Source organism: Pelecanus crispus, chromosome 1 (assembly GCF_030463565.1).
Source record: "Pelecanus crispus isolate bPelCri1 chromosome 1, bPelCri1.pri, whole genome shotgun sequence".
Classification (NCBI taxonomy): domain Eukaryota; kingdom Metazoa; phylum Chordata; class Aves; order Pelecaniformes; family Pelecanidae; genus Pelecanus; species Pelecanus crispus.
Window position 1 is genome coordinate 165,839,105 of NC_134643.1, and position 26,852 is coordinate 165,865,956.

Here is a 26,852-nt window from a genome sequence, read left to right on the forward strand (position 1 = left end):
CCAGAAAGTTCGTTCTTGTCACACACACACAAAAAAAAAAAAAAATGTTTTGCTCAGAAAAAAAGCTTTTCAATAAGAAAGGCTACAGCAGGATCAGAATATTGTGCACCAGCACTATTGCAAGCCATGAATGTGAAGAAAAATGGAAAATAATCTTCCTTTCCCGCCTCCAAAGCTCGCTGTCCCTGTAGCAGATGGCTGAGTGCATGCACCACTGGACTGGCACTTTCTAATAATTTTCCTCTCCATCCAGTTTATAGCAAATGATAGTTATTTCAGCCCCTTAAACATGTCTGGGTTTGCAGAAGAAAGAGCTCCAGGCTATATTTACAGAGATCCTTGATAGTTTTAATAATCCAAGTGAAAACGTGTTTTCTATGGCTTTTGGGGCCAGAATTGCCAGAATTGTCATGGACCACAAGAGCAAGGACAAATATGGTGTGGAATTTGTGAAGACTGCCAGAGTTTCAACCCTTCTCAGGATGTAAAGCACAAAGCAGAGTGGTGGTTTTAGTAAGGGTTGTTAAAGCTTTAAGCTCAAAGTCTGTGTATGTCTGTGCAAGCAGAATAAAAACAGAAGTGAAGTCTGATTCTATGGCAAACTGAAAGCATGCTTTGGAAGAACAACTAATTCAGTCATTTCATCCTTCCAGATCCTGGCTTTTCCATTTGCATTTCTGCCAGATACCCCAGCAACAAACACCAATAATAGCAATTGCCATCCACCATAGTAAGAGTAGCAACCAAACACACCTATGCAGGCTAACCCTTAACAGAATAAATGAAAACAGAAAAGACTTGTTCCGATAAAGACAAAAATGAATCCTATAAGGCTGAATGCAAACCATATACAGAGTTTATATAGACTCTACTCTTTTTGCTATAAATGAGGTGTAGCTGAAATTGATGGGATTACAGTAGCACGAAATCAGCACAAAAGTAATATCAAGCCTTAAGTGTGTAATCCATAATACAGTAAGGATGGCATTACTATATGCAATCACAGGTTACACAACTATACGGCATCATATGCACACCTGGTACCATTCACAGATGTGCCTAGTGCAACATGACATATTGATATCTAAGTCAAAAGTAGAACATCTTTCATCACACTGCTCATGCCAGAGATATCACCCATGTCTGAATTTGGTAACATTCAGCAACTGAAGGTCTTACAGCATTTTCCAAATTTTTTTGGAAATGTTATCTAATTAAGCCTTACAGAACCCCAGTGTAGTAGGTAAATCTTGTCATTGCCATTTGTAGTGATGGGAAAACTGAGAAACAGATGTTTAATGCGTTGCCCAATAAAGGTCACCTTGGGAGCTGCAAATACCCCATAGTATAAGCAGCTGAACCTCAGGAGAATGAAAGTGAAGAACCCTTTAGATAAGAGGTTAATACTACTTTTATTTGGTTGTATTTGGATTTGAAGTTGTTTGCGTTCTACACATGACTGAAATAGACTCTAGTTCCTCACTCTGGCTGCAGTGCTCACAAGAGCATGCTTTTGCAAAGCATGTGGAAATACTTACTAAAGTCTACATTTTGGCAAATCGAAAACTGTTCTCCTTCTGTCAGTGATTTGCCTGTTCTGTGACCACTCTGTAAAATTGATGAAGCCCTTCCCCATGGTGTATTTCACAGGACTGGCACAAAAATGCTGCACTGCATTTAAAATATTTAGATATTTGCTCAGAGCTGTGAATGTGAAAGATAAATTCCTAATAGAAGAGGAAGCCCTCACTAGCATGGTCTCACTGCTGCTGAATCTGCAGGAGCAGAGCCCTGAAGTGATCAAAGTGATTTGGCCATTCATGCCATGGCACTGAAGAACACAAATGCTTGTTAGCTCCTCCAGTCTCCGAAGACTGCAGTGTCTCACACTTTCAGGCTTTCATATCCTTCAATGGATGAAGAAATGACGATACCACTCCAGGTATTCACTTCTAATTTCCCAGGTGCTCAGCTCATTAAGAGTAACTGCCTTAAGAAGAGCCAGATGTGAGTGGCTCAGCAGACCATCTGGGGCCAGCAGGCTGCCTCCCTGGCACTGGTGTGAAAGAGGAATGATAAAGAAGAGGAGGAACATACGGCCCACTAAGGTTCTTCAGCATTCATTCTCTTAAGTTTACATTCTCAACTGGCAGCAGATGATATTGTAATTGTGCATCAATACTCATCCTGGAATGCTTGCTTGTGTCCTCTTGTTTTGTAGGCTTGCACAAAGACTGTAAAATCTTTTTGGGGCAGACTTCAAATGAAAGCCAGGAATTCAGGAAAAACAGCTGTAAGCAACTTGCAAGGAAATCCTGTGCAAACATCTTGGTTTTAATTGTTTGTAAATAAGGATGACATCTTTCAGCCTGCTCACCTCGGGACCCTGGTTTGGGGGATCCAACAGCACTGGGACCATGCTGAGAAGGGTAGAAGAGGCTTCACTTTTCCACAAAGTGCTCTGAGACTTCCCAAATAGCCCTACTGCACCACGTCTTGGAAAGATACTCAAACAGAGAGCTCTCTCAAAACTGAAAGGAGGACAGCACAGCAAACAACCTTCATTTGAAAACTGTGAAGGACTTGAGTGATTTCCAATATTCAGCATGACTGTAATTTCCAGCCCCAGGCAAAGTACTAGTACTTTACAATATTTTTATTTGAAAGGATTTTTTTCCCTTGGTTTGGTTTTGTTTTTATAATAAGCAGTAGCCCAAAATTTATAGCACATACACACTCCCAAGAATTTTGTTCCTCACTAGCCTGAGAATTTTATGTGTTTCTTTCCATGTTGAGCAATGCCTGGGAAGATTATGTGACTTTTTAGACCAGGTCAAGGGATATCTTGGAAGCCCACGAGCTTTCTTAAGGAGAGTCGCCAGGAAATCTATAGGCAACTGAAAAATAATTTTCTTTCCTTTCAAGAGCTACCACCAAAACCTTTACCATGCTGAGAAACCGCTCCCATTGTCTGGCAGAAATAATAATGCTTAGTTTGAAAAGAGTTGATTTGATTTCCTTCACCTCAGCAGCTTAACACTGAGAATATAAACAAGAATTGGGTAAACAAATTGTTATGCTACTTCCCCTTTTCTACCATAACAGTCCTTCTAAATAGTCCTCACATTCCCTGTAAAGACATCTTGAGTATTACTACTTCACATTCTTTTCTAAACACCTTCTTCTTTAACCTGAAAACTGATGACAGAATGAAATATTAGACCATAGCATTTGAGAACATAAAAAACAACATGAAATTTTAATTGTTCTTATTGCAAATTTAGACTGCACATTCCAGTTATGAAAACAAACTTGGGAGAAAAGGGAGAAGTGGATTTATCTCAGCATGGTGGGCAATGATTGAAAAGAAACACAGTTCTTTCTCTTTTGCATCTAAATATTATCTATACCTGCCTATTCTCTTTCACATCTGAATATTATATATACCTGCCTAAGACTACACAAAATGATCAAAACATATTTGTTTCAATTATGGTGTCTGCTCCTATGATTGTATGTAATACAGATTCACATCATATATAAATTATACACAACCAATTACATACACTCTCCTGTTCCTCTGCTGCAGCACAGTTAAGAGCTACAGCATGGGAAAATTTTTTTTCTCTCTTCAACTGATTTTGCCAAAAAGCATATTTTTTTTGTAGAGCAATTCATCCTTGAATTTGGCTTGAATTTGCCAGACAGTTTTGATTTAAAATGTCAAGAGAGAGACAAATCAGGAGTGAAAGAAAGAACAAAAACAAAAAGGCAGAAGGGAATCTCTTCTCCAGCTTCTTTATCAGCACTCCTGGCTAGTGAGTGAGTAGTTTGAAAAAGCCCCACCACTTTCTTTCTTACCACCATCCTGTTTCTGCCCTGCTCTTTTGTGTTCCATACCTTCACCTAATTCTTCATTTCCATTGCTCTTCTTTTAGAGATTCTCAAAGCACAAAATACAAATCTGTTCAGCGGGTAAATCAGAAGAATGAGGATGGAGGGCAGACATGGAATGTTGCCCCTACCTCTTCTGCTCTTTCTACATTTGTTTTTAATCAAAATGGCTTACGATTCTTTTAAACTCCTGAAGACACTTTTTTCTTCTTATGTTCATCCTTAGAAACAGGCTAGAGGCTACATGCATCACCTGTTTTACAGATTGTATCTTGACCCTCATTTTATAAAACTTGAAATGAAATGTCTTGAATTAAAAGTCTTGCATTTTTTGAGTCTAACAGTCATGATCCCCCATTTCAGGTATTTAACCTTCATTTCAGGCAGGTATGTAACCTCTTCCCTCCATCATACATTAATTGTACAAAGTCAAGGAATAGCTCAATCATAAACAGTCCATGAAATGTGCAGAGTGAGAGTAAAACCCTCCAAGAATAAAGGAAGCCTAGAGCTCAGTAGAGTAGAAGTGGCAGGACACACAGAAAGTCTGCTAAGATATACCCATAATAATGCAAAAAAATCTGACAGCAGCAAGAAGTGTGGAGTCATTCTAGTGACAAAGGTCTGCTCTTCAAGCAGTGGTTTTGACTGCCATTTCTTCTTTGGGTCAGTTTTCTGCTCTTCTCCCTTAGAAACAGCATTCTCCATGCATGCCATTCCTAGTGTAACCACTGAGGAGAAAGCAGCATCATGCAGCTTCCTTTGGCAAGCTCATTTTTATTTTAGTTTGGAGAAATACAGGAAAATGAACAATATCACCAAACTGTCTTTTAGACTGTTAGTTTAAAACATCCAGGATCACAAAAGGCTTCATGTTCACAAACTGAAGTATATCCAGGTCTAGCATTATAATCCAAATTCTGCACTACTGGAATATCAGGATACTGGAATTATGGTAATCACCATATTTTAAAATATAGCTAGAAAAATCAGGGACAAAATGTCTCCATCCCAATCCCATTCTAGCAGGCTTCCAGCCTTATTGCACAAATTTGAGGTGATCAGATAGTTTAGAAAATATCTGAAAACACAAAAGGCTTGAAATGCACATGACAAAAGGGGGCTCATAGCTTAAAACCTTTAAAATCACACAAATTTGAATTAGTCAGAACAACTGTAATGAACATTGCAAGATTTACAGAGCTAGAAGTTGGATGCATGCCTGCTGAATTCATGCATCTTAATAATTTGTGGTACAATTTCTCTGGGTCCTGAGCAATGCAGTTTGAGGATGACCTTTAGGAAGCCTTTCTCAGATGTCAGAAGAGGTCCATCACATCTCTTTTGAAATCAAGACAAAACCACCAGCCTGTTGCTCCAAGCCCTGCATGCTAATTGAAAATCCTGAAAAATCCCCAGAAGGGCTAAGGAGGGGTCATTCACACATGTTGGGAGTGGATGAAGGGCAGTAACTGCAAAACTGGATAAGTACAGAGATGACTAACAGGGCATAGTGACCTAAACAAAAAAAAAATCTACCTTTCTTTGTGGGAGGCTTTTGAAGGCTTTGTTATAGCCTTCTCATTTGTTTTGTTTTGTTTTGTTTTGTTTCCTTTGATAGCTATTGGAACTACTGTCTATAATTTCATCTTCATCTCTTATGAACTGGAGCAGGCTCACACATCAATGGGCATGACTCTCAGTAAAAATTAGCTTGTCTTGTTTCTTAGCATTTTTTATATTAGTAGGATCAAATAATTAATAACAGAACCCATTGTTCCTAGCATTTCAAGTTTTCCCACCAGACAGTTGCCTTATATTTTTTTTCCTTCTGGATAGAGAGAAATTGCAACCAGTACATGTATTGGCCAGCTCTTGGGAAGGGAGAAAGTACATCTACCTTCCTCCATCTTTGTATCTGGAATGTCCTTTGGGACGGTGCTGCCAGCCATTACTCCAGGCCACAGGACAGAGGTTGTTTCTCCTCTCTATCACCCTTACAACTCTCTAGTTTACAAATTCATGCAGGGGTTTTGTAGCATTTACTGAATTGTGAGTATGAGGGTTAAATGCTATGTACCATAGTCTTATTTTTAATTACAATGGTTATAGTAAACTCCTTCTTATGAGAGGCAATTGTATCTTCCCAGTGGAGGGTTTTCAGTTGCCTTCCAGCCAGTCTTTCTCAGCCAGGTTCTTAGTCTGAGCTTACTCATCTACGACACTCAGGCCTTGGAAGTAAGCAGCAACCAGAATTAAAAATTTTTAGATCTGTAGTATTAAATCTGTAGTATTTAAATCAGTAGCCTGAGCTGGATATGAAGTGCTTTGGTATATAAGGAAGTAGGCAGATATCTCCTTCCACCCATGAAATAAAGTTTGGCATACATATAGCACAGTGTGCTGGTTTTGGCTGGGGTAGAGTTCATTTTCTTCATAGTAGCTATTATGTGGCTATGTTTGGATTAGTGCTGAAAATAGTGTTGATAATATAGTTACTGCTGAGCAGTGCTTACACAGAGTCAAGGCCTTTTCTGCTTCTCACACCACCCCACCAGCAAGTAGGCTGGGGGTGCACAAGAAGTTGGGAGGAGACACAGTAGGGACAGCTGACCTCAACTGACCAAAGGGATATTCCATACCATATGATGTCACGTTCAGCGTATAAAGCTGGGGGAAGAAGAAGGAAGGGGAGGGACGTTCGGAATGATGGCGTTTGTCTTTCCAAGCAACCATTACATGTGATGGAGCCCTGCTTTCCTGGAGAGATGGCTGAACACCTGCCTGCCAATGGGAAGTAGTGAATGAATTCCTTGTTTTGCTTTGCTTGTTTGCATGGCTTTTGCTTTACCTATTGAACAGTCTTTATCTCAACCCATGAGTTTTCTGACTTTTACTCTTCCAATTCTCTCCCCAACCCACTGAGGAGGAGTGAGCGAGTGGCTGTGTGGTGCTTAGTTGCTGTCTGGGGTTAAACCACAACACACAGCAAACACACTTTTAAAGGTCTGTATCTTTAGAATACAAGATGGCCTTAGAAGTAATTAACTGTTTATCACATAGCAACAGGGGTTATTACAGAGCTCCAGTTCTACCATGAGCATTCATACAGGCTGCCTGAAATCTCAGCTTGTAGCACACACAAAAAAGAAAGCGACCTTGAGGTCAGAAGCAAATTGCTATTATACATCACCAAGGACAGCATGTCAAGTACCGTATTTATGTGTGAAGAGGAAAGGAATTAATGAACACAAGTAGAATTCAGACAGTGTATGTTCTCAGGAGCAATACAAATGAATGATGTCTTGCAACAATTATTGAGCCATATCTATTCAGATAGGAATTACTAACATGTTAAGATGTTAATTGATTTGTTAACCATCATTACTATAAAGTGCATAACAAAAAGTTTGCATTATTTTTTCGGAGGTTTTTAACAAGCTTTTCATTTTCCAAATAAACACTCAATTGTCAAGAGGTTGTTCAGCTATCACAGGCATTATACACAGTGCTTAAACTTTAGACTGATAATACAATATCTAATTTTACACAACATGTACCTGAGTATTATGCATGAGGCTGAGATAAATAATTCATTGCTGAATGTTCAATCATCGGTACTCATGGCACCTAGTCATTAGTGTCTGGTAGTTCAACCACCTGATATATTTTTCCTCTGAATAACCTGTTCTTTACTGCAGGCCAGATTTTTCACCCTTGCCCATACTGGTAGAGGTTTCTACACAGATAAGGCTAATCAGTATCAGTGGTGAACCAGGAAAATTCAGGAGAAGACAAGAAAAAGAAGAGAAAACCTTAACAGGAATAAACACTGTAAGAAGTGTCCTGGCAAACTCTGACACCAATCTATCTTAGAATTTGGAAAAGAACCATTCACAGATTTAGGAACCTGCTTTCAAAATACAGTAGAGGGTCTTCCCTCTAGTGTTGTCTCAAGGAGAGGAGAATATCAACAGCATTTTATCAACAGAAGGAGAAATACTATGCAGGCCTGTGGAGCTGTAGACAAAGTAGAAATTGATTTTGTATTCTTTTTTTTTTTTTTCACTGGGAAAGGAGAACTTTTAGCCAAAGCTAAATTGCCAGTCACTCCCAGAGCAACCGACCAGCAGACGAGAAAGTTGTGTATTAAAAGTGTGGTGGTGTGTACGATGCAGTATCAAGCAGTTTGTGCAGATGTTATTATAGTGTCTCTCTGTTTGTCTATTTCCTCAACTGCAACTGCTCATTTGAGTAAGATAACATGTAGCATTGACATTTATGCTGAGATAAGTAAAAAATTATGCCGGGCTTTTGTGAAATGATGTGTGAAAAATCAAAAGACCAAGTTTGTAAAGTCATTCCATATGAAGCAAACACGAGATTTGTATATAATATCATCAGGAAGCAAGGTATTAAAAAACCACAGACATAATAGAACTAATTTTCTCAAGAACAATGGAGCAGTAGATGTTTTGGAAGTAAAGAATACAATATTTTTTTGAGATTCCAGTGAACAAAAGTTGAGACTGAAGCCATCCACACATGAGGAAGAATAATCAAATATCATGTTGACATCTCCCATCTCTCAAAAAAAAAAAAAAAGTCTGAGGCAAACTGCTCCAGCTGACCTGAAGCTTTTGTGCTGTTCTGGGAATATTTGTGCATTGTGTGAGAAGTTTATGAGAAAGAGAGATATTCTGGAATAAACTAGTGCCTGCCTTAATTTCCCCAGTTTTTCCTTCATGTGCCTCTGAGGTAATGAAGCGTGAGTTCAAAAGGTTAGATTTCATACAAGTCAGCATGGAAGCAAAGAGGGAAACTTCACATTTGAAGCTGTATTTTTAGAGCTGTTTTTATATGAATGGTTCCAAAGACAATAAACAAAAAAAACCAACTTTATGTTGTCATGAACACTATGAACAGTTGCTGCAACTGAAGATGTATCAAACACAGCTTACCTGCACACATTGTCAAGTATAAACTGTGCTTCTGTTTGTTACCAGATATTTCATCCCCTGGTTATGTACAAAGATGACTTTTTGGTGAAACATTCTTCCTGAGACAGAGAAAAGTGAGAATAAATCCTTCAACAGACTGTAAAAAAAATCAATAATTCTCAACAAAACTGACACTTATTTATGGAGTTGTAAAAGGATTAAATAAACTGTAATATTTTTCTTGACTTATTCGTGACTTCCATAAGTCCTAAAGCATAGGGCTGCTATGTGCATGTTTCCAAGTATTCTGCCAACAAAAATTCCCCTAATAATGAAGAACATTTCCAAAGATTCAAATGCCTTTTGTCCTCTCAGGAATTATTTTATTTGCTAGGCAATGTTTCCTCCCTGCCTTCACGAAGTGTTCACTCCTTCTGTAATATTAATAGGATCCTTCTGTGTCTTCTTAGCAAAAAAAGAACAATTCTACCCTAACCTTTTGGCACCTGAACATTTAATTAAAAGTCTTTCATATCTCTCAACAAAACATTAGCTTTGGCGAGTATCCCAGTGCAGTCAGGAAATCATAGAGAAAATATCCTACTGCACACCTCTGTTTACTAAAACTACAAGGGCATACCTCACTACCTTGCTTATTCTTGGTTTTCAGTGGTTTTTACTCCTTCCACTGCTGCAAAATAGAGATCTGAGCTGTTGTATATCATTAGGTTATACATTTCCCCAGCTGCCATAAACAGAGCACACATAGTTGATAATTTGTTGGAAGAGGAATCGTCCTCTGATCTAGTCCCCTCAGTCACCAATATCATCAATGAACCTGAATTAAGCCCTGGAGTCTAAGTGACTATTAAGTTCTGTGACCGTTGATGCATTGCTGAGTCGTCTTGGGAGACAGGCTCTGCTGTCAATTTTAACTTCATGCTAACTCTTGCTTCATGCTATTTAAGGATGGGTACCTACTACCACGGAAGGCAGTGGACAGATTATTATTGTTATGATTACGGCTTTGGTCGATGGTAAACTCTATATGAGTCAGCAGTGTGCCCTGGTGGCCAAAAGGGCCAGTCATAACCTGGGGTGCATTAAGCATAGCTAGGCAGTCGAAAGAAGTGATTGTCTCACTATACTTAGCAATACTTAGCGTTGGTGCAGTCTTACCTTGAGTACTGTGTGCAGTTTTGGGCTCCACAATGTAACAAGCATGTAGAAATATTAGAATGTGTCCAAAGGAGAGCAAGGAAGACAGTAAAAGGACTAGAGGGCATGACTTATGAGAAGAAGCTGAGAATACTTGGCTTGTTCAGCTTAGAAAAGAGAAGATTGAGGGGTAACCTCATTGCTGTCTACATCTCCCTCATGAGGGGGAGTGGAGCAGGAGGTGCTGAACTCTCCTCTCTCATGTCCAGTGATAGGGTGCGAGGGAATGGCTTAAAACTGCACTAGGGGAAGTTCAGATTGGATATTGGGAAAAAGTTCTTCACTGAGAGGGTGCTCAATCACAGAACGAAGTTCCCCAGGGAAGTGGTCATGGCCCCAAGCCTGTTCAAGAAGTGTTTGGACAAGTCTCTTAGATACGTGGTTTAACTTCTAGGTTGCCTTGTCTGGAGTCAGGAGTTGGACTCAATGATCCTCGTGGGTACCTTTCAATTCAGGATATTCTACGATACTCTAACTTTATCCCAGCAAAAGCCTCTTTGTTTTGATGGAGTAGTGATGGCAAGATCTCAGCCGAAATTGTTTGTCCTCCTAAAATAATTGCAAATTTATCTCCATTTCAGTTACAAAATCAAGAAGAATAAGTCAATCCATGAAAGTATCTTCATATTATCTTTCCACACAATCTGGTCTGTCAGCCTACTTGAACTTGTGCACCATTGTAAATCCTTATTGGCAGCTACATTGGTGTAAATCATTTGCAAATCTACCAGGATTGGTGGCATAGCTTCTACATAAAAACTATCCATGAGGGTCACAGCCCATCCCATTGTAATAAGAAATAGGTCTAAACTCAGTAGAGAAACTACTCTGAAGAGATGTGACTTCCTTCTGTGCATTTCCACATTTCCATTTCCATGACACCAAATAGGAATGAATACCATTCTTCTATAATTGTCTGTGAGAATGTCCCCTTTTCAGATGGAGGAACTTGAGTGGCAGGTTGGTGGCAAGACTCTTAAAGCTGGATAGGCTCATTCAGAGTCACATAGCATCCTTAGTAGAAGTCAGCATGTTTCATCAGAACAATTTTTCCTTTGTTGTACTTTTCACTACAAGGCATGTAAGGAGTTACATTATTTTGCCCCCCACTTCTCACCTAACTTTTTAAATAGTTTTTGAACTGCAAGTACGAATTTTCCATTATGCTGAGTCTTTTCTACAATAAAGACTTACACTAATAACAAAAGAAGACTCAGGGGACAATGGTTCCTATAGACTAATCATAACCTCAGGGAATTGGCATATCTATCTTGAATTTTGCTATGCCCCACAGATGCAATTATCTCACTCCAGCTGCACAATTTATTGTGACTGTTAATGAAGGACTAATACATGTGCAGAATTATACAGTTAAATCCAAAAGCAGAATCACAGTAAAAGAACAGCAACATTTACAGATAATTATTGAACTAATCAAAATATATTATTCTGTAGATCTGCAGGCCTCATATATGCAATGAAAAATTATACCTTTATAATATACTTGTACAAGTAAGGTTACAGGATCAGGTCCTGACTAACCAACCTGAAGCACCAACTCTAGCAGTATGCAGAAGTTGCAATTTAATGAAGTGTCAGTTATAAACTGCCAATTTTAAATGGATTAGATAGTCAGATTCACAATAAAAATTCCCTCTGGGGAGAATCTTGGCCTATTTAATTCACAGGCATGGAGACAATTTCATTGTAAAATAACTTCACTTGGAGAATTCACTGGATAAATTATTGTTGATATTTTCCTCAAAACATTAAAAGTTTTATTTTTTAAAAATTGTTAAATAATTAAGACACCTGACAAAGTCCCAAACTATGATTGTAGTATAAAATAAAAAGTTTAAGATGTTGGTACATAGCTTTTTGAACTAAATTAAAGTATGCAAAGTTACCATGAATGTCACTGCCACTGCCTTCTCTACCTCCAACTCCAACTACCTCCCTTGGCTTTCAAATTTCCTTGGTCCAATTCTGCTACCACATCCATTCCCCTCCTCTCTTCCACCTTACCAGTAATAACCTGCATGCTTCCCTACAACATCCACATCTTTGCTACAGTATTGAAGTAGATTAAGTAAATTTTTTTTTTTTTCCCAGCTATTGGTGAGAGGAGGAAAAATAAATTAATTAAATGTACTAACTCTAGTCTGCATGAACTGGAACACACACGTATGCATGCACAAGTATACATGTATGAACAGAGAACTTCAAAGCCGGGAAATTGAAAAACCTGGAAAAACCCTGTGGGACCTGAAATGTTAGTTATGTTGCTTTGGCACTTGGGTATTTAAAATAGTTCTACTGGAAGGGGGGTGGGGGGTGGGATATATGCTCCTAATATTAATGAATATTTACAAATGCCAACATATGCTTTTGGTAATACTCAAAGAAAACTCCTCGGACCACATAGTTTACCTGAAAAATGAGCACAGTCCAATTTACTCAAATTATTTTTTCCAATGTGTAATAACACAAGGAATTAGTTACAGCATAAATAAAGATTCAGTAATCTCAAGCTGCCATCTCCTTTTTTTTTTCTCCAGGGATCATTTATCATAGACTTCTGGCCTGTAATAGATTTCATAGACTACACTTGCAGACTTCACAGACTTCAAGACTATCATAGACTACATGGCATGACATGCAACAGGAACAAGCTTTGTAAAATCTATGGCATTTGATGTTTTTCACTTCAGACCATCCTTCATCCAGGAAACAAATGTGGATAAATGTCAAGAGTCCTTCACAACATGATATTCAAACAGAATCCTAAAAACATACACATTATGAGTGGATCCTCTGTAGGTAGCAATTTACATATGTAATTTTTCAGTTTTTCAATTGCCCAACACAAGTGTGTGGTCCTCACTTGCAGCAAAAATCTGCTGATGCTTGTTGAATTAAGACACAAGATTTTTAAGAGTTGGGGTAATACAGAAGACAACAGCATCCTGTACAAAGATGATGTCCAGGAAAGCCATTCTTAGAGTGCTACACATGAACAGGTACATGCATAAATGTAGTTATTCTGTTTGAAAAGATACCAAGGGCAGTACCAAGAGGCAGCAGATTGAATGAATGGCATCTTTTTAGTCCAATACAACAATAAAATAAATTAAGATAGATAGAAAGTGAAACAAAGTTAGTCTATGGCATTAATCCTCAAACTATCTGCTTTTTCTGGGCACTCATTTAGCATACGAAATACACAGGCTCACATCCTCCCTCCTCTTGAATAGAGGAAGTCCATATGTGTTGTCCCTCAGGCTCCATCCAAAGTACTACAGATTACTTTGAATTGAGGAAATACATAGTAAAAGTTCCTCATTTCTACCACTGAAGGTGTTCCGGTGTGTAGAAAAAAAACCCAAATATAACAGGACAAGGAGACTGAAAAAGGGAGCATGATTCTCAGCCCCAGTGAATGAATCCTGGTCTCCAATTTCTGTTTCATATGTGTTTTCTGTTTTATTTGTCTGATTCAGTGGTTTCTTCACATAAACTACAAAACTGGTTGACTGGCTTGGCTTTGTTTGCACAGAATTGTTGGGCTTCCATTGTTTTATTGTAGGCAGATCTGGCCTCATTAATACCCTCATTGTTCATGTTGGCAAGTGGCTAAAATTCACCTTTTGTTAAATGTATCAGTCTGCTCACCCAAGTGTACAAAAATGAAGAGCCAAAGCTATAACAAAAGATATTATTGAAATGTATAAAAAGGAAAGCAATAATATGAAGTATTGTTTCAGACCCTCTCCAACTAACCAGAAAGAAAATTACATTTGAATCTACATTTCAGATGTCAATGCTTTACCTGCAAAACCTGTATGACTTACCAGAAGTTAAAAATGCTATGAACATTGACAGCTCCTGACCCTGATGATTTAAAACCTAATTGCACCAAACAATGAAAAACTCCTCTGGAAGCCAGGACAATGCATTACAAACAGTTGTATAGCTTCACAAGCCAGAAAGGATAAGTCAAAAATTAATTTCCTAAGCCAGAAAGAAGCTATACTTTCCAAAAGGAAGGTAATGCTGATGGAAGCTGCTGGTTTGTCACTGGGAAAGAACAATGTCATCTGTGCATGTAAATTCCTAATGTCCACAAAATTTTCAACCTGTACCCCTTTGCCAGTGCTTTCTGCAGTAGTGTTCATGCATGGTATCCTCTGGTTTATGAGGTGTTGAAGGGCAAGGGAAAAAAATCCCTGTGGAAGTTAATATCTTGCCTAAACCTTTCTAAAAGTGTGACTAGAAAGACTAGAACTAGAAGAAAATCCTACAGTTTGGGAATTCCAGTCTTTCACATATTTGAAAAACAGATAGCTTAGGGGAAGCTCACATTTGCAGTAATTAGTGTTTTATAGAATCACAGAATATCTCAAGTTGGAACAGACCCATAAGGATCATCAAGTCCAACTCCCTGCTCCCTGGAGGAAGAGTTTGAACAATAGCATCACAGAAATCCCTGAACACACACACACACACACCCCATGGCCACTGTCAGACTGACAAATAACTTGTCAATCCAAACTGGCCAAACATGATGTGACACCAGGCTGTCAGAGCTGGTTTCAGGCAATGTGAGAAGTCTGCATCTTGTGCAGCAGGACCTGATACATTAATAAAATGAATGGGTTCAAAAGTAGGGCAGGACTCATGACATAGGATTGTACAGGACAAATTACAGGCAATGCATCTACACAGTGAAATAGAGCATAGTGAAGAGATACCTGAACTAGCAAGGACCTGCAACAGTAAGTGGCAACATTGCAGCTGAACTCCTTGCAGACTTTAACAAAGCAGATCTGGACACACATTCACTAGCATGTCAGTAGTGGGATGTATTCAACTGCATGTAGTCCTGTAATAGGTGGATTCACTACCTCAGATCTCCATTTCACGTGTAGACACAGGTGGAGAGATTAAATAACTATGAATTTATACTTGCCTTCAGACATAGAACTCGTTTCTTTTATGAAACTGTGAGAAGAATAGTAAAACAAACTAATTCAGGGGAAAGAAAATTGCTTAGAGGAATAATTATAGCAACTTTCCCCTCAACAGCTAGGTCACTGGTTCAAAATCATTCAAATCACTTGTGACTGAAAATCATTACTAGTTGACTCCATTCAATGAGCTTGTGCTTCAGGTCAGAGTAATAATTACTGCAGGACTAAAACCACCATTACTGGCTCCATTAGTAAGGAGAGAAAGAGAGAGAGAGAAAAGAAGTAGCAGCCTCCTCTCATTAGTGCTGCTTCCCAGTCAAGGATGAGAGAACGAAATAGTTTGAGGAACCCTGTACTGTTGAGGCCTGATTTAGCTGCCCAAACAAAGCACCGTTTGAGATACTCCAGGATATGCCACCTGGTCTGCGGCTGTAGCTCCAAAAGGACACAGGTGTCCCTTGGGTCTTACCTGTCACACCTACCAGCACCACGTAGATATGATAAGTAGCCTATGTTGAATTGGCTCTAGCACTAGATGTCCATCTGGACAGCCGAGTCGAGCCCTTTCTATTCCAGCCTGCCTCCAACCCTTCCAAATAGAAAATCCAGCCTCAAAAACTATTGAGTTACTAGTAAGCTTACTAACTGAAATCTTCCCTTTTCCCTGTTTTTGTCTTTGTCATGTCAACCAACGAGAAACATACAGATACTGGAAAATGTTGTAAGAAAATTTGTGTATGTAAATGATGAAAACTAGGTACCCAGCAGACATCCACCTGGAGGCCTATTTCTCTGGAGATTCCTTATAGCCTGAATTCTGCCACACTGTTTAGCACCAACAACTTACTTACATTTGGGGTATTTTTTTTCCTATAGAAAAGTGATAGCTGAACATTTCAATATCATAGACGTAAACTGAAGAAACTGAACTGAGGACCTGCCCTAGAAAGAGCAGCTGGGCTAGTAGTAAGGTTTATGACAGCTCTGCGTGGCTGGACATGTTGACAGCTCTCTGGTACATGAAGTACAGTGTAATACAGCTGGGCTAGGATGTTAAACCCACTGCTCTGTCAAGTCAATGACAGACACAGATGAGGCCAGGTGAAAAAAGCACAGATTTACTTGCATCAGGTGAAAGGAAATTCATGGTGGAAAACAAAACCTTTAAGAGATGTGTTTCTCATGTATTCTGAAGGAACCCTGTGAAAATGCCAAACACTAATGACCATGAATCCAGAGGGCTGTGAAAGGAGAGCAGTGTTTTTAAAAGAGTGACAAACGGACGAATACTGTGTTAAAGATTTATTCTAGAGAATCTATCTTCCTAGCAGTTTCTGACAGTTTTTAAAAATACATTTACTTATATGACTGGATTCCTTACGCCAAGATATCCTCATAATAACATGTACTCATAACAATGGTATGGACTTATTAACATTCCATATTTAAAAGATCAGCTGACATGTTCAATTGGGTCTTTTAACATTGTAACAGTTTTCCTAATGGTTGCTAGTTTAATTTGTCTGTCTCTTTTAAAATATCTCTCTCTTAAATATTTATCCCTCTCTCTAAGCGGAGTGTTTTAATCCAACACCAACTCTTTCGATGTTAAGAGAAGGTTATTACAACACATAAAACATATGGTCTCACTTCAGCTCCCAGTATACATAAAATTAGTCAAAACAAAACACTACCTAATCACTATGAAAACATGTGGTTCAGTCAGTAATTTTTGCTCAGAGGCAACTTGGGACTAATTTAGCATGAACAATGCAATTTTTTTTCTCATCCCACTCTTATCTCTGTAGGTCACACGGCAGAAGGAGGCAGAATTGCAAGATGAAGTTCACCCTCTCTGCCTCGCTCCGTCCCTCACTTATATTTCATTCGAGGTTGTCTCCACTTCCAAGATAACAATTGCTTTCAGAGACTGGGAAATCTATTTTGAGAATTTATATTGCCTTTTGGAATTACAGAAGCATATAAATCTCCCCACACTGGTGGAAGCAAAAACTTCAAAGCAATATAGACATAGTATTGGAAACCTGAGATAATTCCAGGGTCTTCCTCACAATAAAGGTTTATTTTCTGTTTCTATATGAGAAGGAAAAAAAAAATGTCTACAGGAGCGTTTAAGTTAACTGCTTGGCCTGCTGTTGCATCTGCTCTTCCAGGGAGTGAGTTCAAGCACTGAGCTTGGGACCATCAGTGGCTCCCTCTCCCCCTGGCTTTGCTTTGGGACACTGGGCAACCACTGCCTTCAAGACAATGACAAAGTTCAAGGGATAATTTTCTCCCAGGACCCCACAACATAGATATATAGATGACATACATTGGTTTTGCTGCCTTCTCTTCAGTGCAGCCTTCCATCACCACCCCAGCACGCTTTGCACCCTCAAGATCCTTATGCCATGTCTCAGGGCAGACAAAATATATCCTTGGTTTCATGCTGCAAAAATACCACACTGAGGAGCTGCAGTTCAGCCCTCATGTTACTTCAGCTCCTTTGAACTGGAAAAAGCAGACCAAATAATTTATTGAGCTTTAGGGTCACAGGAGAGTCATACTAAATCCAAAGGACTCCTGCAGCCAAGTGCAACACAGGGAGAAAGCGGCTGCCTATGCTAGGGATAGCTTTCTGAGCAGTGGGATGGAAGGAAAGGCGGCAGTGCGGCCTGGCACGGGAATGATCCTTGCCTTGTTGCCTCCAGCAGCATGGGCACAGCCGGGGAAAGAAGGCAGAGCTCTGCCTCAGGACTTTCACTCTACCCCCTTTTCTGGAGAAATGGCTGCTGAAGCGGAGGCCACCAGCAGCTCTGTGAATGAGTGTTGTTCTTTGGGCTATCAGTCACTTAGTCACACTGGCAAATATTAAAGGCAGGCAGCTAAAGTATTATTTACAATCTAGTTAGTTTGATTTACACGGGGATAATTGTAAAACAGAGTTGGCCCATTCGTGGCATTTGGGCCTGACTTCAGCAAGGGTGCAAGGCCCACAGGCCCTCTCTTAGGCACGCCACATTGAAAGGGCAGGCAGCACAAGCAGATGCAAAATCAAACTGGCCAGGAAGCAGACTTAAACGCAGCTTTTAAATATAGAGGTACTATTAAAACCTTTATGGTTTCAGAAATATAATGCCTGTTTAATGTAACTCCACAAGAGCCTATGAACAGAGTAAAACTGTAATGGAAGATTGAAAGTAACATTTGACATTCCTGACGTAAGTCAGGAATTATACTGTGAATCTGTTATGAGAAAATCAAAGCAAAGACGAGTCCTAACATGACCAGTTTTAAAAGAAAAACATTTTTTCATACACATGTGTGTATGTTCTATTTACTCATATTTTCTCACAAGATTTTCTGAGTAAAAAGAATCCAAGGATCGTGTTGCTGGGGAAACTAAAATAATGGTGTAATCTTCTGAAAAAGTGTGAAACGTAGAATTAACACCACTGAATTGAATTTAATAACACTGTGAAACATCAGACCTACCCTTAAATCAATACTTAATTTTCTCAGTCATCTTACAGATTAGTTGTAGCCATTATATCTCCAGGGAATGCCAACCACCCCATGGAGGGTCAGCCTACTTAAGTAATATTCTGCAGGATCTTCTAGTGGACAGATCTCAAAATATTCTTTAAGACTGTATAACCTCAGCTTCAATAAATACTTTATCTTTATATTCTGGAGACATCCCTCAGGTTCCAGAGTAAATACTACAGTCAGTTTTACTCACTTAAGCTCAGTGATACTTATGACATATTAAACCTATTATTTCTAAACCTAGACTAAACATAACCCACTTTTGGAAGGCAACAGAAATAATAATCACCAATGTGACCACATAAATATAAGCTTCTACAACCACTGCTTTCCCAGAAAGCTAATTTCAAATGGAAGTCAGAGCTGCACTTTAGATTACTCATAGCAAAATTCTGCTGCTTGAAGTTCTTCCATATCCTATTTCAACCCAGTTTTTACTTGGAAGTGTCTCACAATCACAAGCAAAATGAAATTAAGGAACAGGATGCATCTGAAGATGCACCTGCACCCTTGCCTTGAAAAATTCAATTGTAAAAAGGCTTTGTCACAGCAGCAGAGATGCCACTCCTTGGAGGCTGTTCTCCTGCTAGAGTGTGCAGGCGGGGCAGAGAGCACCATCATATACCAGGGGATCAGCAGATCACACCAGGTGAGGTAGGATCGGCAGATGCTCGTGCAAGGTTGCTGCCAGACCTGGGACCCACCAAGTAACTGCACCAAATATGTAGGGTCCTTGAGCTAAGAAGTCTGAGAGCTTGATGCTACAGCTCAGCTCTCTGCTACCACACAAGAAAGGGTGCATCCATCATGTCACTTTGTACACAGGTGTGCATCAAAAAGTCTCTTTGGACTGTGGCCCAATGCACAAGTCTTACCTGTCAGGTTCCCACACACTTAAGAGAATCGTGCTAGTACAAAACATGCCAGCGTGGAATGCACGCAAACAGACGTAAGCATGGCCAAGGTGAGCCCTGCAGCATCTGCGATTAAGCAACTTGACTTCAGGATTGGAATTTGCACTGCCTACAGCCCTTTCTGAATCTGAACCAGGCTGTTTCTTCTTGAGGGATTCATAAGAGGTTTATTAAATTATTCTTGCCTAGGCAGACACAAACACTTGTGCAGAGTAAATGCTTGGTGCTGTAGGGAGCAATGATTTCACTCAGTAAATAACATTGCAAACTGATGGAAATAAGAATACAGATTTAGCTTACATCATGGCAGAAGATAAATTTTGTAGTTTTGCCTTTGCAAATAGGCTGGATTTGTACATGAAACTAACCCACAGTTTACTGTATTCCATAAAAGATGAAAAGGCATGCTAGGAAGTTAACACCTGCCACACAGGTGTGGCTGACAACAACCAGTCAGCAACAAATTCTTAAGAAGATATTTTAAAAAGCATGCCAGAGAAAGATCCTTCCCTTTTTATATTATATTTGATTTCTAGCAATCAGTGATTTGAACTGCCTCATAGAGATGTTTTAAGTCTAAACCTAACATCTACTGACAGACATATATGTTTCATGAACCCAGAAGTCAGAGATACAGCAGAATGCTACAGGGATCATTGATGGACTTGTATACAAAGATCGCACTGTACCTACTGGTCTATCTGTCATTTTTGGACAGGCAGTTTAGTCCCTTTTTTGCATGAGCTACCAAATTACCCTAAAAAAAGTAGTCCAAATTGTCAGCCTGAAAAGATTTTGGCCCTCCATCAGTTTGGCAAGAAAAGGAAGAGAGAAAAAACAAAAGAGCAGATGGTAGAAGAGATACACCAACATGTTGTATGCAACAGTGAAGGAAGATGGGAATCTTGTAGGAACAAAATATGCTTTATTTGCTTAAAAATGATAGGTAAAGGAGATCTTTAGTTCAATACGTGAGACAATGTGAGCATCCAGAACTAAGAGAAGGGGGATATTTTTCTGGGTTTCTTTCTACTGTTGAAAATAGTAAAAACTGATCTGTAGAGCTTGCTGCCTTTGACTGCAAGAAGTGATTTAAATTACTCACACTACATTTACTTTTTATATTCGATATTTAGCAAGCAAACTTTGAGTAACCCTGAGAATATCTGGTGATATTGCCACAACAGAGTGCAAAATCTGGGAGAGCTCCTACTGCCTCAGAAGGCAGGTACCAGTCTTGGAAAGAATTATGGATAATGCAGGTGAGTGTGCATGGAAAACTTTTGAAGACTAAGACAAAGGTATCATGTGTAAGTGTTCATATTCAGGTAAGTCTAGGCTGAGGGATGATCTTCTTTCATATGCCTGGAAGGTTACATCCAAAGTCACTTTAATGTTGGCAACAGGGTAGCCTCAGTGGAACAGCGTCTTCATTTACTGTATTTAAATACTGTAGCTAAGTGATTTTTCTTAAATATTCATTGTTTGTTCAACCAAAGCACTATTTACAGAATTTATTGGGGTTTTAGTGCCTTTAAGAATTTGTTTTTTTCCCAGCTATACTGTGCTGTATCATGTGTGAAGTAAATGAATATTCTGTATAGCTTCAATCTCAAACATTTAAACATTTTTTTTTCCAACCTAAACGATTCTATGATTCTATGATTCTATGATTTAAAAGAAACTTAAAATCACGCAGCCGTACTATCGTCCTGTTCTTAAGAGTCAAGATGCAAACTGTCTAAATAATATTTGAGTAAAAGGATGATAAAAACGGGTGTGGGTACCCAGTGAGATTTGCAGAGTTCTCACACTGACATTTGGAAAGGAATCAACGTACATCTTGGAGTGCCTGGGACTACTGGTGCACAGTAGTAACCTTGGGTCGAAAAGAACTGAGATTGTATCCTGTTGTGCAATCAAAGAAAAAAATTACTTTCTAATGTGTTTTAATTATGTTTGAAGTTTTAGGCAGTTCCTCTTTTACTTGTCTTTGTTATATTTTTTAAGCCTAGAAATGAATAGCACTGCAGAGGAGAAGTAATTTCACAGCACTCTGTACTTATGACACTAAGTTGTTATAAGTCAATATTCTTTCTAGGTAATGGGCATTAAATGTAAATTTATTTTTTGAAAACATATTGCAACCTACTTGAATAAAGGATAGCCAAAATTCATCTGTTCTACAGCAGATATGACTGGAAAAATGCCAGCCTTCACCAAGACATTGAGGAGGGCTGATCATTGTATATAATATATGACCTCATCACTATTGAAATATATAAGAAATACATCACTTTAAGACAAGGAATTTTATCATGCTTGCACACCCACGTTAAATAATGAGAAAGGCAAACTAAACAGATAAACTAGAAAAGAGAGTCTAAGTGTCCATTATGTTTCATTCATAGATTCACAGAATCATAGAATCATAGAACGGTTTGGGTTGGAAGGCACCTTAAAGATCATCTAGTTCCAACCCCCCTGCCATGGGCAGGGACACCTTCCACTAGATCAGGTTGCTCAAAATACGGTACACTAAGCCCAAAAACAGTACACTAAGCACAAAACCCTAAGACTACGCCAATCCAAACACACAAAAGTATCTGAACATTTTTCAGAGAAATGGGGCCAGCACAAACCACAACTTCTTAGTTCAATGTTTTGACTGGAACAAAAGTTCGCTGATATCTTTGAAAACAGACACTTGACTCTCTTATTTGAACATTTGAAAGCAATGTACACAAACACAACATCCACATGGACATTTTCATATTGAAAAGTGCTAATCAGATTACTCATTCTGACTTACTTTATGGCTTTTGTCTTTAGCTGAACACATCCCTGTTCGTTTTTCCACAGTGGAAGTTAACAACTCACAAACCTGATCATAATAATAACTTGAGGGCACCTTCTGTATATAAGGTAATATGCATAATCTAGACTAATAGATTCTGTGGCTGAAGGCCAAGGGCTTTATTAGCCCAGGATATGGTTATTACAGGTTATTATACTCAATGTTTAATTAAATATTGAAATCTTAAAAGATAGGAGTGGGAGGAAAATTACTTTCTTCCTTTACCCTCCTTCAGCCATGTCCTTTAGTCTCCTGATGTACTTTCTTCTTTTTATACCATGTCCATTTTACATTACCCTCTGATCTTTTGTGTGCAGTTTCCTTTTATTTCCACAGATTTTGGTGACAACTGAATGAGGAGTTTAGATTGTATCTTTCAAAGTGAAAAACACTTTGAAAATTCGGAGCACTGCAATTTTTTTACCAGAACATGTAGATACTAATAGACAATTGAGGTACTTGCATACTCACAGTAAAATTACTATTTTAAATTAGTCTCAAATTAGTCTCAAATTCTCCCACAATATACCGTCAATGAAATGCAGGTGACTCAACTGAGTGTGTTTAGCAGAACTGTCAAGCGCATGGGTATATTGGAAGCTGCTTAGGGAACTCTTACCAAACATGAGAGAGCAACCAGCAATTTCAGGTGGGTATATATGAAGCTACATTGAATGAATGTGGATGATGGCAGCTGATGAAAGAGTTGAAAGTCAGATGGCAATTCCTCCTGATGATGAAGTTAGCAGAAGTGTCCTCTTATTTGCTATAAGGTCACAAGCAGCACCACAAGGATCAAGACAAAGAGACCAGCAAAATAGTGGGAGGAAATGTTATCCAATGGCACCAGGATGCCAATCATAGACAGTTCTGTCACCATTATGCTCACCAGTAGTATTTGAGGAAAAAAAATCTGGCACCAAAACCCGTTTAGATCTGTAGTCCCTGTTCTTTCTCCACAGGCTGGAGTGCCAGCCATCACATTCCCAGATGGGAATCAGAAAGTGAGTTCCTGTCCTCCCCTTCCTGTGATTCAGTAGGCTATCCAAGCTGAAAAATATTTTTGTATCCCTGTGATCCTTTGAGCACATGCTGATATCCAGCCCAAGTCTCTTGACAGCTGCAGAGGTTTAATATCTGGCAAGATAATCGTTTGTTGTCAACAAAATCAGTAATTTATAAAAGGAAGAGATGTTTCATAAATGCCTCGGAAAACTGCATATTAATAGGAGTTATGTTCCTAAGTAATTTCTAAGTTTGAGCTTATTTACTCTCTAAAATGGTACATGAAGAAGCAATTGCAAAGTAAGGTAGAAAGTGAATTTGCCATTATCCAAAGGCCACTGACAGTATGAACACCCTGTATGTTGCAGCCTTGCGGGTTAGTCCCAAGATAAAGAGGGAAAAGCCACTGTGTAATCATCACAGAGTCTCACAGAGCGAAAATATGAACAAAAGCAGTTACTGTGAAACAACTCACACTGTAAAATGACCTTTCAACTTACCTTCTGAGACCCACACTGAACTCTCACAATCTGATCTGAAAGAAACTGTTCAATTACAACTACAGTATTTGGATAACACCTCATGAACAGGAATCTCAGTTTATATGAATAATGGCAACAGAACCTCAAAAAAATTATGAATTTCACCTTATGAAATTGTGGAGGCATGCATGGTGCATCACCACAACATTTGTGTAGCTGTACTCTGGAAGATATATGGAAAGTGTGCAGGAACAAGCACCAAACATGATGCATGTTTTCAATAGTGCCACAACCAGGAAAGATTTGGAAATCAAGTTTTACATCAACTGTAAAGAAGAGGTTAAGAGGTGGAGATGGACTTTGCAAGTGAAGCTGCTGTCACAAAAACCTCAAGTAGGAAAAAGCTTTGAAAGCATAGAAAATGAAACTTCAAGTTTGGAAGTGATCATGAGTTGAAGTAAAAGAAAATTCTCACATTCAGACTGATCATTAAAAGGAAAATTTTTACTAGCTAGAAACTTCCTTAATTTATCTAAGATGAAGGTGGATTTTAATGTCCTCCTCAGCTCCTAAATGCTATTATAATTCCACTGAAAATAGTGGAATAATCCCCCAGCCAACCCAGTTTGTAGGTAGAGTAGATTTTCCTTTTCTATTCTTTGTGTTCCCTGTTTCACTTGCAGTACATCCACATCCAGATTTATTCTACATCTCTTCCTCCACTTTCAGAGGACTGAAAAGCTCTCTGCAACTAACTTTACTCACTCTACACATACACCTTGACAGGTGAGCTGTAAAGTAAAAGTATCTTAGCAGAAATCTTCCCAGTTACCCACAGCTGTCACATGTGTGAGTGAGCCTGTGCTTTTATACTGTTTCTTTTCTGTTTGAGTGAGGACCTTTCTTCTGAACAGAGTACTTTCCGCCTGACCCAGATTCACCCACACTGAGAGCTGCAGTGTGCATAATATCCTACCAAAATACAGGGGCAATAAGAGTGGAGTCACTGCAGTTTTGTCCACCTGTCACTCTAATCCTAATAGTTTCCTGCTTCTCCTTTTCCCTCTGGGTTTTCCACTTCTCCAAAGCGCTGCTACTCAACCTGCAACACTAACAGTGAAGAGCAGGCTCTGCTTGGCGATCCACATGCTCCCCGGGAAACTTGAAGTGAGGCAGCCAAACCTCCAGCAGGGAGCAGGGGTTGTAAGGTAAAAGGCAGTTGCCAAGGCACTGGGATGATTTATATTTTCTGAGTTTCAACACACACATGTATTTCAAAGTCTACTCTCTGGGTATTTGACCCACACAGGCAAGTATTCATGCAAAAAGAGACTATCAATTCTATTGTTCATAAATTCTACTTGAGTGATTCTCAGAGCTCAAGCTGAGGGCCAGCTCACGTGCCTGGCAGCCAAAGACATTTAACTTCTGGCAGCAGAGCAATTATTTGTCTACAAAATCAATAATTTATAGGGGAAAGAGAGGCTGCATAAAACTAAGAGTAAAAGAAAAACAGTAAAATATCTAAAATACAAATGCAGGAAATAAATCACTCTTTCTTTTTCTATACTAGAAATTAAATTCAGAGATTCTTACATCCAGTAGTCAGCTTAATGGAAATAAACCACCAAGATTACAATTCTTCGTAGCATGCAAATACTGAGGTCTTATCCAATTGCCTCAGCAAGCAGTAGTTCTGCAGGGGCAAAGAAATAGGTGAATAAGGAAGTTTTAAGATTGAAGACTACTTTGAGACTAAGTGATCTAATCTATATTTTCCTTGCCTTCAGCTGACCCTGTCAGTATCTCCACAGAAGACCTCTGATTTATTCACTGTGATCTTATTTGTTGGGTCAAACAACTTTCCTACATGAAGATCACATATAACAGCAGAGTGGCTTGGTTTCAGGAAAGAAAGGCAAGGTGTCAGGAAATTAGTTCTGATAACTGAGTCAGCGTGGAAAGCTCAAGCCCATGGTGACCTCATGGACAGCTGGTTTCGTGGAGCCCAAACGTCACAAGGGCACTGCAAAGGTTCTCCCCATCCTACATTTCAGTGGAATGAGGTAGCAGAAGCTCCATGTGTGAAAACTCACCCTGCTTCTTTGAAAAGTTTTTTCTTCATGTAAAAAATGATCCAGCTCAGAGCTATTAATGCTGGCAATTTGATTTTCAGAGTCTCATGTTCTGATTGAAATGGCTTTGTCCAACACAATAGGAAATTAAATAACATGAAAAATGGACAGCTTAGCAAAACTGTGGGCACAGAAAATACTGGCACATTGTAAACTAATGACCCAGATTTCAGACAGCAAAAATCCTAACAGGAGGATCCATGGAGGGAAGGGAAAGTAGATAATCAACGGCAGATACTTGGCTTATGCCTTATGCCATCCCAGGTGTCGGCATAAAAGAAAAGGGGAAGATAAGAGTAATAGGAAAATCTAGGGTACCCCTACACTATGTTTGCCCTAAATGGAATTTCTTGACCCTTATTGTCTCCTCAAGCTGCCTTAAGGTGACAAGCAATGGCCAAAATATGGTATAAAGGTGAAGATAGTGCATGTCACATCTCACTTGAGCTTAGTATTCTTTTTCATGAGATGCACTGCTCTAACCTGTTAAGTATGAAACAGATACAGCCACATAATGAGCCAAAACCTGCTCTCTTAACTCATGCAAGCAATCCCAAATATCATTGGCTATGCTGCCAGATGGCAGAGCTTCACAGAAACACAATGTTAGCTTTCACAGCATCCTGAGCAGGTAAAGCATTGCCTCCAAAGGGTGAGACTCACACCCAAATATTTTTGTATGTGCTTGGGCATGTTCATACAAGCTAGTTTTAGGCTGTGCATTAAGACCAAAACAAAGAGGAACTGCTGTTGTGAATATAGTGAGCAGACTTCTTTTTGTCGTGTCTTTTGTTTCTAGTAAGATACTTATGGTGCCACCAATGGGATAGGCACTAAACAGTATAAAATGAAGGGCACATAAAAGTTCACAGATCAAAGAGAAAAAGA